A 14861-nucleotide genomic window follows, 5' to 3' on the forward strand; every position below is an offset into this window, starting at 1 on the left:
CCAAATCCACAGGTTACCTGATTTTGTACTTGAACTCCTGAACCAGAGCCAAAATAAGCCTCTTTTCATTTCCTGAGTAGGCTGTAGCCGGTATTTTGTTACAGTGGTAGAAAGCTGACAAAATCAAGGTTTTAGACACTGAAATCCTGTCTCTAGTTTCACCTAATTGTATATATTTCAGATAAAATGGATGAGTGTAAAAACATATTATTATTATATATTGTTGTTAGTGTGTAGTTATGGGGGCTTGACGTCATGGTACATGTGTGGAGATCAGAGAACAATGTGGTGGAATCAGCCTGTTCCTTCTGGTTTTTCTAAGAATAAAATGTATATTTCCAGACTTTTGATGTAAGTACCTTTTCCCACTGGGCCATCTTGCTGTCTCCCATGACTAAAAACAATTCTTTTATATGTACAGGTGTTGTCTATATGTGTGTCTGTGCAGCATATGCATACCTGGTGCCAGTAGAGGTCAGAAGATGTCAGACACCTGAAACCGGAGTTACGGATTCTTGTGAGCTTCCATGTGGGTGCTGGAACTCAAAGCTGGGTCCTCTGGAAGAGCAACACGTGCTCTTAGCCACTGATCCATCTCCCCAGCACCACCCCCAATAATGTCTTGACATAGCTGAGCAAATAACATATTTTATTTGCTATTTTACCTAGTTACCTTTTATGTTGTGTGTAAAAACATCTAAAACAAGCCAGGTGGTGGTGGCACACACCTTCAATCCTAGCATCTAAGAGGCAGAGTTCTGTGAGTTCAAGGCCAGCCTGGTTTATGGAGTAAGTTATAGGATAGCCAAGACTACATAGAGAAAAAAAGTCTAAAAAACCTATTCATTCAGAAAGTTTACCTATTATAATAGGTAGTACATTGTATGTATTGTCCTTATGGTCATTTGAATAAAAAGTCCTGCATAGTCTGGGCACTTGAATCCTTGGTCCCCAGTTGGTGGCTGTTTGGGGAGGTTTATGAGGTGTGACCTTGCTGGAGGAAGTGTGCCACAGGTGGTGGGCGTTGGGCTTTCAAAGACTCACAGCATCCCCAGTGTGCTCTCTCTGCTTCCTGCTAGCAGCTGGAGGTGTGAGTTCTCCGTTGTTCCGGCTGCCATGCTGAGTGCTGCCACAGTTCCTGGCTGTGATGGTGCTGAAATCTCATCCCTATGGAGCCATAAGCCCCAGATAAACCGTTCCTTCTATAACCTTTGTCATGGTATTTTATCACAGCCATAGAAATGGACCTAAGACAGTCCACAGGCTGCAGATTGCATCCTTTGGTCTACACACCCTGAAGATCTGCTTTGACATACATTTCCCTATTTTCTTCCCCACCTGCTGTCTACTCTGCTCCCACAGCTACCATTGTATTCTGTCTCTATGTGTTTTCCCGTTTTCTTTCAGATTCTGGATGTTACTGAGTACGTAATATTTTTCTTTCATTTCTGGTCATGTGCTCTGAGTTCATCTATATTGTTGCAAATGGGGGAAAATGTCCTTTCAAAAGACTCACTTATCTTATACTATATATGTGTACAGCACCACAGTTTCTCTTTCCATTCATCTGCCAGCATATCTTTAACTTATTTGGAAAGTTGAAGACCACTTTCAGTGCCTGGTATATGAGCAAACATTTCTTTGCATGTGTTATGTGTACAGGGACACACACATGTATGTTCACGTGTGTATACACCTGTGTGTGGAGGAGGGGACTGGTGTGGAGGGTCTTTCTTGGTCACTCTCCATCTTACTTATTGAGTCACCGGGACCCAGAGCATGTCTACATGACTAGTCTAGCCAGCTTGCCCCGGGGAGCCCCCTCCGTCTCTAGAGCACTGTGATTATGGGTAGGTCACTGTGCCCGCCTTGCTTTTCTGTGGGCGCTAGGCATCTGAACTCTGTTTCTCAGGCTTTCACGGCAGACGCTTTCTTTATCCACGGAATCATCTGTCCAGCTCTGAGAAAATCTTCCGAGCTTTGTTTTGTTTTGTTTTTTAATGTTCCTTCCCCCCATTATTTTACAGCCTCGTGATTTCTACCCCACTTAACTTCAAAGGCAGGAGGGGTGGCCTGGTGTGCTGAGGTCCCACAACAGCAGCTTTTGCTTTGCTCTCTCTGTCTAGGCTGGGAGTTCTTCCCTGGCGAGAAACTGCTGGGGCCTCTTTGTGACAGAGCTAGGCGAAGCCTGGGACAGGTTTGTTTTCACAGCTGTCCTGAGATCCAACCCCAGAGCTGTCCGCCCTACTCCTCACACACTCAGCTTGCTGGCAAAGTGAAAGACAGTGTAGAGTGTAAATCTTGCTCTCCTACGTGTGTTCTGAGCTCCTGTGCCTCCCAGTCTCACCCAGGGGCCTCAGAAGTTGGTTTGCAGTGGGAAAGGTGACCACTTAGCATAATAGCCAGGCCTCCTGCCCCCTGGGGTGAGGGGCAAATCAGCTCTGGTGTGTGCAGGTGTGCCTTGCTTTCTACAATGAGGGCATTGTCAGAACCTTAGACAGATGGGACCACACACTGATCAGGGCCATCACCTCATGTCATGGGAGAGCAAACTGCTTGTCTCATAAGTTCAGTGACATAGATGGGTTCCAAAGACTCCTCCTGCTGTGACGGCATGTGATTTTCGAAGATGTAGAGACTTGAGATTTTTGAAATGCCCGGTGGGAACAGAGTTCTTCCTGTACCCCAGACAGTGCAAAGCACTTGTCTTTCTTTGGTCTTTAGAATAGCCTTCGGAGTTGGGCATTCTTTCCCTCAATTCACTGAGAGAGGAAACAAAGTTACCAAAGCAACCACAGCTAGTAAGAAGCCGTCCAGGCATTCTGGAGTTCCGAACTCCTCTCTGTGCGTGTGACCCCACTGGAGGCTGAGCTTTGGTCATGTTCTAGGACCAAAAGGAAGCTGATGATGGGTGGCACTGGGCTCATACTCCCTATGAGAGTGTGAGGGAGCAGCCACTAGCAATCTGGTTTGTGCACTGCTGCACTCTAGGGGGATCTGGAGTCCACAGGGGCTATGGGTTAGCATGGCCTAGGTCACTGGTTAGCATGGCCTAGATCACTGGTTAGCAGTGGTAGCTTAGCATGGCCTAGGTCACTGGTTAGCGGTGGTGGGTTAGCATGGCCTAGGTCACTGGTTAGTGGCGGTGAGAGCTGATGTGCTGCATAGCAGAGCACTTTCTGAAAGCACAGCCAGCTTCTCACAGGAGAGGAGGTGAAGGGTTTCAGGTCAAAGAATGCACACTGTTCCCAGATCTTCCCTTGAGGGAACTTGGGCAACATTTTGTCTTTATTTCTCTGAAGCAGTCTTGCTGTATCTGCTACTTATTTTGTGAATGTAGGCCAAAGGGTGCTTCCCCCTCCACTGTTTTTCTGACAAGCCTGCAGGCAGGCAAAGACTGGTTGCCCCTGGTGTTTGTCCACATATTTTTTTCTTTCTCTCTCCCTCTCTCCTACTTTCCTTCTTTTTCTCTGTTTCCCCCTCTCTCCTGGGACTCTGTACGGTGAAAGGACTGCAGTCAACACTTGTACTAACACCTCACATATGTCCCAGTCATCTGGGATAAGTGTCCTGAGTTCAGATCCTTCAGGAAACAGGGGGGCATGGAAGAATACAGGAACCCATTGGGCAAACACTGAACTGTATTACTCCTCTCTAGAGGATTTTTCTTTTTGAAACAGAGTTTCATAAAGCCCGGATCAGCCTCAAGCTCACTGTGTAGGTGGGGATGACTTTGAACTCCTGAGCCTTCTGCCTGCAACCTCTAAGTGATAGGATGACAGAAATGCACCATCATGTCTTGGTGTTGCAAATTTTGGACAGTAGCCATAGGCTTGATGTCAATGGATATTTTGGATGGATGTGTGAAATCTCTTTGTTCTATGAATTGCCAAGCTATATTAGCCAAATTTCCATTTCTTTAACAAAATACACAATGCTGTTTTTGATAAAGGAAAAGTTTTATTTTTCTTGCAGTTCCCTAGGCTCAAGGACATGCTGCCCTTTGCTCAGCTGTCATGAAGGTCTGTAGGTGACATGTCACATCAGGGTGTGGAAGTTGGGATTGTGTGGCGAGACAGGAAGCAGGGAAGTAGGGAGAGTCAGGCTCCCTCTTACAGCAATGGGCTGTTCTGAGAACTTCTCAGGGTCCCAGGAGAGCCATCTCCATCCCTACTAACACAGGTGTACCTAATAGCCCATTAGATTCCTAGTAGAGCACCTCTCTTAAAGGTCACACAACCTCTTAGCACTTACGAATAGCACGCAATCTCTTAGCACCTCTGGGGGAATAAATCATACCCAACCCATAGCAGCAACTATTTAAGCAAAGTCCTCTTAAAGACTGAGTTTGAAATTCTATGCATGTGTATGTATCTCTCTCTCTCTCTCTCTCTGTGTGTGTGTGTGTGTGTGTGCAGCACCATAAGTGACCAGAAGAGGGCGATGGTTTTCCTGCATCTGATTTTACAGAACATGGCTTGCAGCCATGTGGGAGCTGGGAATTGACCTCAGGTCCTCTGCAAGAGTGGTAAGTGCAGAGTCAGCTCTCCAATCTCCAAGCAAAATCTTAAAATGCTGTGTAACGTGCATTCAATACAACAATTGGCTAGAATCATTCCCAGCTTTCCTTTTTTAGGGTTAGAACATGTTATGCCGGAATATTTATGAACTTTGCTGTGTGTATGTATGTAGGTATGTTGCCCTTGCTTTGGAAATGATTAGTGCTCCTGTGTTTGCTGAGAAGAGCTGTGTGGGACTTCAGTGTGGACTGATAAGATCAGGTTTCGGTGTTACTTTTTAATAGTCATGTAGCCTTGCTCTCACGAGTCTATAAAAAACAGCTGTGTAGCCCTCTCTGCTCACGAGTCTCTTGGTTTGATTTAAGAATTTTCATCTATGAGATGAAGCTGTTGGTGAGTGAATCCTTAGGACTTCTACTTCCAAAATTCCATGCCCATGGCTCGAGTTTAGTTCTATCTTGTTTGTATTTAACATACCCAGACTTAGATACTTACAATTGCAGGCTTATGCTGCACTGTGGAAACATAATTGGTTGTAAATTAAAAAGAAGTCCCTGGAGGCTGCTTTTTTTCCAATAGATTTCCTAGAAGGAGAGGCTAAATAAGGGTCACCCTAAAATTAAATGAGGCTATGATTTCTCAATGGCAAATACCACTGGGAATTCCATCTGAAATCTGGGGGGAATGGATGGGAGGATGGAATCCATGCTAACAAAGCGTGACAAGAATGGCAATGGTTCGGGGGAGACTGAACCCTTAGCCATCGACTGCTGGGAATGCAAAGTGGTGCAGTCACTTTAAAAAACTTGGTCAGTCCTTCAGAGTATCAAGCACAAAGCATTACAGCACAACCCAGCAATTCTGTCCCTAGTGAGAGATGTGTTTTTAGAATGTGTTATGCCCAAGGGTTTATATCAGCATTGGTCACAGTGCCCCCAAAGTAGGAAGTCTCTAAGGTGTTTGAATAGATAAACTGTGGCTCAGTGTGGTGGTGGTGCACATCTGTAATCCCAACACACGAGAGGCTGTGGCAGGATGGTGAATTTGAGGTCAGCCTGAGGTATACAGTGTGTGTGTGAGACTAGCCTCAGCTACACAGCAAGATCCTGTTTCCAGAAATACAATAAAATGAGGACTGCTGAGATGGCTCAGTGGGCAAAAGCACTTGCTGCACACGTCTGAAGACGTGATGTCAATACCGGGACCCACTGCGGGAGAAAGCTGACTCCAAAAGCTGTCTTCCGGCATCCTCGTGTGTGTTCTAGCATGTAGATGCCACTGTATGAACACCGCACACACAACAAAAACAATACATACAATAAAATGAAACAAACCCCACAAAAGAGTGGCATTCTTATTGAATAGATTGTTCTTCCATAAGGGAGTTCTGGACCATGCTGCACTGTGGATTAATCCTGAAGACATTGCGCTAAGTGAAAGAAGCTGGCCGGAACAGCACACGATGGGGTTCTGTGGTCAGGGTAACATAACAGCAAAGAAAAACAGGATGGGTGACGCTCAAGGCTGGGGAGGGTGAAGGAAATGAGTTACGTTGAAGGGAATGACATTTCTTTTCATGGGGATAAGCATGTCCAGAATGGTCTGTGTGGATGTGTGTGCAGCTCTGCACACACACAGACCCCCACTGAAGCGTGGTCTTTTAGCGGCTGCACCGTAAGGTGTTTAACTATGTCCCAACGAAGCTGTTTAAAAGATATACGAGGATGAAAAAGAAAATTTAAGAGAAGCAAGAGGTAAATAGAAAGACGAAGGCTAGTGAGAAACAGGAATAGGAGTGTTACCCACAAGGAACCTGGGCCCATGGCTCAGGGATGAGAATACTTCCAGTTTAAATCCCCAGCACCCACATAAGGAGCCTGGCCGCCTGGCCGCCTGTAACCCAACACTGTGGGGAGTAGAGACAGATGGCCCACCTGCCGACCGTGGGTTTGCAGCTGTCAGTTTAGCTCTAGGCTCAGGGAGACTCTGTCTCGAAGGAATAAAGGTAGAGAGTGATGGAACACGACACTCAGCATCCTCCTCCTCTGGCTTCCAGGTGTGGGTGTACCCGTCATGGCGCTTACCCCTAGGTGTTCACATACCACACACACTCACGACTGTTTCAGTAGCATATAGATTTAGAGGTACCCAGTTTATTTCAAGAGCGGCCTTTAATGAGGCAAATTGTGACCAGGGCAAGTGATGGTTAATAATGAGAAATGGTGATTTTCATTCTTGGACGTGGGCCTAAGCACTAAGCTGTTTTATTTTTTTCTGGGTATTTTAATGCAGTGTTTTGAAGCTCAAGCAGCCTGTTGGTCTGTTTTTCGGCTCCATTTGTTTGTTGGCTGGTTTGAGTTACTGATGAGGGTGCATATGGTGAGGGACACTCATGACATCAGTACTAGCAGAACTGCCAAAATCCTGCCAAGTCCCGATGACTTGCCCCAGGACTTGAAAAACCAAAATTGCAAAATAGCAAGAGTGGAGGACTTGCTAGTTGGCGTAAAGTTGGGAGGAAGTTTGTTCAAGTGCCAAAGGTGACAGCGTTCTGACAAGAAGCTGTTTAACTCGATTGCAAAGACAACTTCGGTGGGGTTGAGCCCCAGGCCATGTTTGTTAGGTTCTCTGGGAAGAGGGCTCATGAGAGTCAGAGGTTGGGCAGGGAGAGAATGGCAGCCCATACTGGATGGAGGGCTGCCTGCCTCATCTTTGTGGGGAGGGGCTGTTCCCTGGGTCCTGACTGTTACTGAACAGAAGGAAGGGCAGTGTCTGCAAAGCAACCTGGGTTATCAGAGGAAACTGATCATAAAGATATTTACATATTGAAATATTTTGCTGTTTTGTTTGTTTTTTAAGATAGGGTCTCTCTGTGTAGCCCTGACTGTTCTGGAAGTCTCTTTGTAGACCCGGCTGGCCTTGAACTCACAGAGACCTACCTACCTTTGCCTCCCCGAGTGCTGAGGCTAAAGGCATGCGCCACTACCACCCTGCAAAATCTTCCCTTTAAAGTGTTGCCATTTATTCAGAATTTAAAGATTTATTTATTACTTTTATTTTACGTGTATGTGCGTATGTGCTCGCTGTGCATGCAGGTGTCTGTGGAGGCCAGAATGGGACGTTCGAGCCCCTGGAACTGGAGTCACAGGTAGTTGTGAGCCCCCTCAGGTGGGTGTTAGGAACCAAACCCAGGTTTTGTGCAAGAGCAGCCAGTGCTCTTAACCACCGAGTCATCTCCAGCTCCTCTAACCAGAATTTGAAATGCAACGACCTACAGCAATTTAGGGAGCAAATCATTTTCGGATCATACTTGATAAGAGATTTGCATCTGGACTATATAAAGAATGCTTCTGGTTCAACAATACTGAGAACACAATGTAAGACAGCCGGAATTTAAAATTGGAGAAAGGGTCCGAAAAGACACATCATCCTGCGGAGACACAAATGTAACAAGCACACTGGGAAAAAAAAATGCTAAATGACATTAGTGTCGGGAAAATAGAATGAAAACCACAGTGAGATACTACTTCAGAGCCACTAGCCTGGCCAGAAAAGAAAGGCCATGGTGAGTGTGGTGAGGATAGTGACCGGAGCCCTCCTGGGGATGCTGGAAATGTTCATCCTTGCAAACAGAATAGCAGTTCCTCAAAAGGTTGAGTGGGATGAATGGTCATGTGACTCACACTTTACCTCCTAGCTGTCTATTCAAAGCAATCAAAATATATGTGCAGATAAAACGCTGCAAATGAGTTTCAATACTAACGTTGTTTATTGTACTAGTTACTTTTGTATTGGTGTGATAAAACTGCATGACCAGGGTAACTTGCAGAAGAGTTTATTTGGGCTGAGGGTACCAGGGGGAATGGGGTCCATCAAGGCAGGGAAGTAGCAGGCCTGGTGGCTGGAGAAGCAAGCTGAGAGCTCACCTCTTAAACTGCAAGCGGGAAGCAGAGGGAAGGCACAGGGAACGGTGTGAGGCTTTGAAACCCTAAAGCCTGACCCCAGTGACCTATTTCCTCTATGGAGGACACACCTCCCACACCTATCAAAACAGCTCCACCAGCTGGATACTTAATCATTCAAGCATCTGAGCTTTGGGGAACATGCTTATTCAAACCCCTATATTTATGCACCCCCAAAGTGGGAGCATCACAGATGTCCCTTCACTGGTGAAGATAATCCCCTATGGTTGAGATATTATCTAGTGAATTTAGAAGTTAAAAAGGAATTAAGTACTGGTACATGCTACAACATGGATAAACTTTGAAATGCCACTTCAGGGTGTTCCCTGTCACCTCAAAGTCCAGCTCCAGGGGATCTGATGCCCTCTTCTGGCTTTCAAGGGCACTTGCACTCACATATGCACACCCCACACAGACACTCACAATACAAGTAAAAAAAAAAAAAAAAAACAAAGCCAGGCCTGGTGGCACACACTTTTAATCCCAGCACTTGGGAGATAGAGGCAGGTAGATCTTTGAGTTTGAGGCCAGCCTGGTCTACAGAGTGAGTTTCAAGACAGAACTACACAGAGAGACCCTGTTTTGAAAAATTAAACAACAAACAAACAAAACCCCAAAATGAAACAACAAAAACCCAAACAACAACCACCAAACCCCCAAAAAACAAGGTAAAGCAAAACAAAACCCCAAAATCTTAAAGATGAAATAGTAAATGAAAAGGGCTAGTCAAAAACTCTCATGATATCCTATATCATTTATATACAGTCCCTAGATAAGAAATATACCCAGACAGATTAGTGGTTTTCTAGGGTATGGAAGATGAGGGTAGAGGGTGGAAAGTGAATTTAAAGAGTATGGATTTCTTTCTAAGATGAAGAAAATTGCCTGAAATTGATTGTGGTGATGGCTGTGACTATCCCAAACCCACTGAGCTGCGCACTGTAAACAGGCTAACTGTGTGGTATGTGACTATTTCCCCAATAAAACTGTTACAAAAGAATCCAGTGAACCACACAGAGCCTCTCTCCAAACTTTAGATTCTCTTCACAGGTCTTGACAGCCGCACGGAAGGTCTGGGAGGGGGTCAAGGAGTAGACTCCTTGGGGAGTCTGGGAAGGAAGGGTTGTGCCTGCTTTCTAGCTAGCCCTCCTGTTAGTGGCAGAACCAGGACTGGAGATGTCTCCTGACCTCCTCCTCTTGCTACATTAACTCCATCCACAGCCTGTGTTTAAGTGTAACCAGGAAGGGGCTGAGAAGCCACCATCACCAACAGCTTGGACATGCTCTCTTCCCTCCTGCTTGGCAAAGGCCTCCCTCTCTCCACTGGAAGGCTTCTTGAGAAGATAAAGTACTGTAAAGAAGACCCCTTAAGGGAGAGACAGGCCACACAGTGCCCCTGGCCTTCCCCCCAGCAGCCTGGGAGGGTCTGTGTGCTCAGGAAAGCCCTGACTCTGTGTGTTTGTGATTCAATAACACTTAGCTCACCAAAATGCTGTTTTCGCAATAGTCATTTGATGTCCAAGAAACCCTGTGGGCCTCACAAGGTTTAAAAAAAAAATTTTTTATACTTGAACCAGAGAACTGAACTTTGCCAAGAGCAAATGGAACTCAGATATCAAAAAGGTCTGAGTTCAGTTTTCACTGAAGACAAAGGGTGAGTGGGCTGTGAACCGAGCCAAATGCGGCCCCTCCCACCCTCCATTTACAGTACATCGTTTTGGCAGACTCTCCCATCCTGAACGTTGGCTTTCTTCTCCCATTCCTCTCTAGGGTGTAACCATAAGCTTATCTTCCAGTTAAGTTTACGGAAAAAAAAAAGCATATTGTATCAATTTGTGAAGACCTCACCCATCATGGCTCCTATAACTATCAGTTTCATCAGAGCACATAGAAACGTGTGGAAAGGAATAAAAAGCTTCCCAGAAGCGGTGTTTTCATTTGGTCTACTGCAAGGATGTCATTTTCAAAGCCCCTTCATGTGGGAGTTTATTGAAGGAATTTTGCCATTGCCCCCATCAATACATAGTCAGGATATTAACCTGTTATCAACTCCATTCCTGAAGAGTCACTATTTATCGGAATGCCAAGGTTTGGAAGATGCACGCTTCTCCCACTTTGTCTCCCAAAGAGAAAGACACAATGGGGGTACTTACATTTTCTTTCTTTCTTTCTTTCTTTCTTTCTTTCTTTCTTTCTTTCTTTTTCTTTCTTTCTTTCTTTCTTTTTTTCTTTCTTTCTTTTCTTTCTTCCTTCCTTCCTTCCTCCCTTCTTCCTTCCCTCCCTCACTCACTCCTTCCTTTCTTTCTCAGCAGCAATGGAGACTGAACTCAGGGCTTTGTGCGTGTAGGACAAACACTTTACCAAATGAGCTAAATTCACAGTCTATGTACATGGGAGCATGTGCCTCTGTGTGTGTGTGTGTGTGTGTGTGTGTGTGTGTGTGTGTAGGTCAGAGAACAACTAAGAAGGGTTCAACTTTTCTTTCCAACAGTTGGGCCCACAGATCAAACTCAGGCTGTCTGGCTTTGAGGCAGATTTCTTTACTCTATGAACTATCTCTCTAGCCAGATATAGGCAAATAAATAAATAAATAAAAATAAAATAGAATAAAGAAACGATTAACAAAACAACAAAGAAGAAAACAGGGAAAAGAAAAATGGTTTCAGTTTCTGCCAGCCCAAGATAAGCTCCAAGACACTATAGATTATTTTGCTTTGATTCTGAAGAAGCATTTACACTATAACAGTTTGTATCTAAGTCTACAGTTATGTATTGTAAAAAATGGGATGTTAATTTGTTTTATAACCTCTTTCCATTGTGTTAGTCCACAATTATTAATAAAGCTTTAACTACTCCTACATAAAATCTGACTGTGCAAGTGATTATTTAAATAATTCAGTATGGAGTCTTTTAATCAGAAGTGACAGAAAACCCATGTCAAAATGACTTAAGAACAAAAGGGAATGTTTTTGGCTGACATCTGAAAGGTGTAATGTGAGATGTGGTCCAAGGCCCAGCAAGACTCAGGGCTCAGGTGCTGTTAGGCGGTCTGTTTCCTCTCTTCTGTCCTTGTTTCCTTCTGCTGCCTGTGTACCCTTGCAAGATCACGGCAGAACCATCGGCTCAGGAGTACATTCTCTGCTGCTGCCTGGCAGAGGAGAGCGAGCATGCAAACCTTACTGTGTTTCACCGGTCCCCTAGCAAACTCTGCACCTGTCATTGCTGGTTTTTGCCTGGGTCACACAGTACTCCCTGAGATTCAAATATCTCACTTGGACCACACAGACTGAAAACAAAAGAGGGAGGGCAGGAGTGACACTTGGGCTGTTGGGGACCAAAAATTATCGATTATAAAGTTGCTCGGAGTCCAAACCTCCGCTCCATTTTCCAGGACCCTGATTCTCCCATTGTCTTTCAGATGTTGGCTAAATTGCCACGGGGTGGCTTGGCCTCAGTGGAGAGTGTCTCCTAGTTTGCGTAACTACAGACCTAGGCCCTATCCTATTCAAAGAACTTGCTTATGTGCCTAGAGACTGTTTAGGTGCCTCTTGAATTAAAAGAATTACTTGATATCAGCTTTATACGTGACAGTAGATGCCTTCTGCGGTCACCCCCACTGATGGAAAGCTATTTAAGAGGATGCTAGAATAAACCGGAGACTGCAGTTTCCAGCATGGACTGAGAGCCCTCCTGAAATGACAAGATGTCTGTCTGGTCTTTATCCCTGTTGGGTAGCTAGGAGTTTCCCAATCCAGCACTCCCTGACACATAGATGGCCCTGGGGCTATTTGACTGGCTCTGATCTCAGCCCCAGAGACTTCAGTCCGGAATAGATAGCCTCTGTAGCATGGGACTGATACAAGCCGGGCCCGACATTGGACTCCATGGTTATCAGAGTGAATGGTGGGTGGCCCAAACAACACTTGCATTTGTAGAACTTGCTTTATGTTAGTTTTCTAAGAACTTTTATAACAGACTGACATAAACTTCCAGCTCAAAACCCAGAAACTTACTGTCATAAAGTTTTGGAATCTGGACATGTAAGATCAAGGTATCTATGGGGATCATGTAATTTTTTCCTCCAGGGGGAATCTGGTCATGCTTCTCTCTTGGCTTTGTGTGGCTCCTGGCAATCTTTGTGCTTGGCTTGTAGAGTATCACTCTGCTCTCCTCCTTCATGTTCAGATGGCATCCTCCCTGCAGGCACTGAGAGTCCAGATTGCTTTTATAATTAGTCATATTAGAGTAGGAACCTGTCTGTTTTGAAAGGATTATTACAGGCCCAAATAAGATCAGAGGAACTGAGAATAGTCTATGATTTTGGGGGTGGGGTGGGAGTAGGCACAATTCAATTTACAATGTTCTCATGAACTTATTGTTTCTAAGACCCATCTGATTTGTGCTCAGATGCTACAACCGTTTGCTTCCCTCTTTCCACTAAGTAGGTTAGCAGTTTGGATGAGGCTACTTCAAGGACCCCTTACCTAGAACCTGTTGTTTGTGTGTGTGAGCTAAGAACATCTTAATGCCAGAATGTTCACTGTAATTTTCATCATGTATGAGCTCAAGGACTTTGGGCAATGCACTCGACCTCCGATAACCTCAGTCTTTGAAAACAGTATAACGAAGCTGGGCGTTGGTGGCACACCCCTTTAATCCCAGAACTCGGGAGGCAGAGGCAGGCAGATCTCTGTGAGTTCAAGGCCAGCCTGGTCTCCAGAGCGAGTGCCAGGATAGGCTCCAAAGCTACACAGAGAAACCCTGTCTCGAAAAAACAAAAACCAAAAAAACAAAAAACCAAACCAAACCAAAACAAAACAGTAAAATGAGCACAAATAGCCTCTTGGTTCATTGGGTTGTTGTGGGCTAGATAGATAGCGATCAGTATGCGTCAGAGTGTCTACAAAGACATGAGGTCTACAGGTCCAAACCACAGTTAACCCTTGTAGCTATCACCCTCTGGCAATCTTTCTCAGAGTCTTCTTCCTGGGATTTCCCCCAAGAACTTCAAGACCATGAAGGTGGCTTTGCTGTCTTGCAAACAGGAATTCAAGTCTAGTTCAGGGAATACCCAGTGCTTCTTTTTAAAGTCTAAAGCCAATGACATAAACTCTGAGCCAGCTCCTTTCTCCTTGGCAATATGACTATGAATTGCTTGCTGCCTTTTAGTTTCACTTAGAACTCCTGCTGGTATCTCCGGTTTTCTCTCTTGCTATTCTTTTGGGTGTGGGCAGGAGCCAGTCACTTTGTTTACAGTCTCTCTCTTTTTGGCTCCATAAACTTGAGGAAATGAACAGACATGCTGTCCCACGTACATTCTTTTCTGGCTTGTCTAGGTGCTCACTCAACATGAACTGGAACTTTCAGTGCTGGAGGACAGTGGAACCCGTTTGACACAGGTGTATTAGGACTTGGGGGCACAGATCAGCTTTAAAATATGTGGCCAATTTCATTTTCATTTGGTGTCAGGTGTTGTTATAAGCACTAGGGACATAACAATGAACAAGAGAGCCACTGTCTCTTCTAGGGAGAAGTGTGCAATCTGGGGACATTCATTTCTGAAGGAAACGTGAGAATTTACTCAATGTCAGCTATTGCCCATTTTAAACACCCCACCCTCAAATCAACATTGCTTTGATGGCTATGGTAGAAAGCCATTTGTTTTATGTTGTGTAGGGTAGAAAGAAAGGGGCAGAATAGACTGTTTTTTGTTTTTTTTTGTTTTGTTTTTGTTTTTGTTTTTGTTTTTGTTTTGGTTTTTTTGAGACAGGGTTACTCTGTGTAGCTTTGGAGCCTATCCTGGTACTTGCTCTGGAGACCAGGCTGGCCTCGAACTCACAGAGATCCGCCTGCCTCTGCCTCCCGAGTGCTGGGATTAAAGGCGTGTGCCACCAATACCCAGCCAGAATAGACTTTTAAAAGACAGACTCATGTGAAAAACGGTAAAAAAGCTGTGAGAAAAATAGCAGGCTCTGAAACCTACAGCTTTAAGTAGGTTTCACCGAGGAGGTGACACTGGGAGGAAGGGACGGTGAGTGTGCTTGACCTTTTCAAGGATAGTGAAGGCCAGCAGTGAGCTGGGATTTCACCCTGAATGAAATGGGGACTGTCTTAGTTTCTTATCTTGTTGCTGTGATAAACTATTCTGGCAAAGGAATTTGAGGGGGAAAGGGTTTATTTGACTTACAGTTCCAGGTTGTAGTTCATCATGCAGTTCATAGTGGACAGAATCGAGAGGGACTGGTGTCATTATACCCACAGTCAAGAGCAGAGAGCTCATTCCCACCATGTATCTTGTGCAGGGTCCTCTGCCCACAGATAAGATGGGTCTTCCCATATTAACTCACTCAAGACAATCCTCACAGACAGGCCCAGGGTG

The sequence above is a fragment of the Cricetulus griseus genome, chromosome 3 (genome assembly GCF_003668045.3).
Source record: "Cricetulus griseus strain 17A/GY chromosome 3, alternate assembly CriGri-PICRH-1.0, whole genome shotgun sequence".
Lineage (NCBI taxonomy): Eukaryota > Metazoa > Chordata > Mammalia > Rodentia > Cricetidae > Cricetulus > Cricetulus griseus.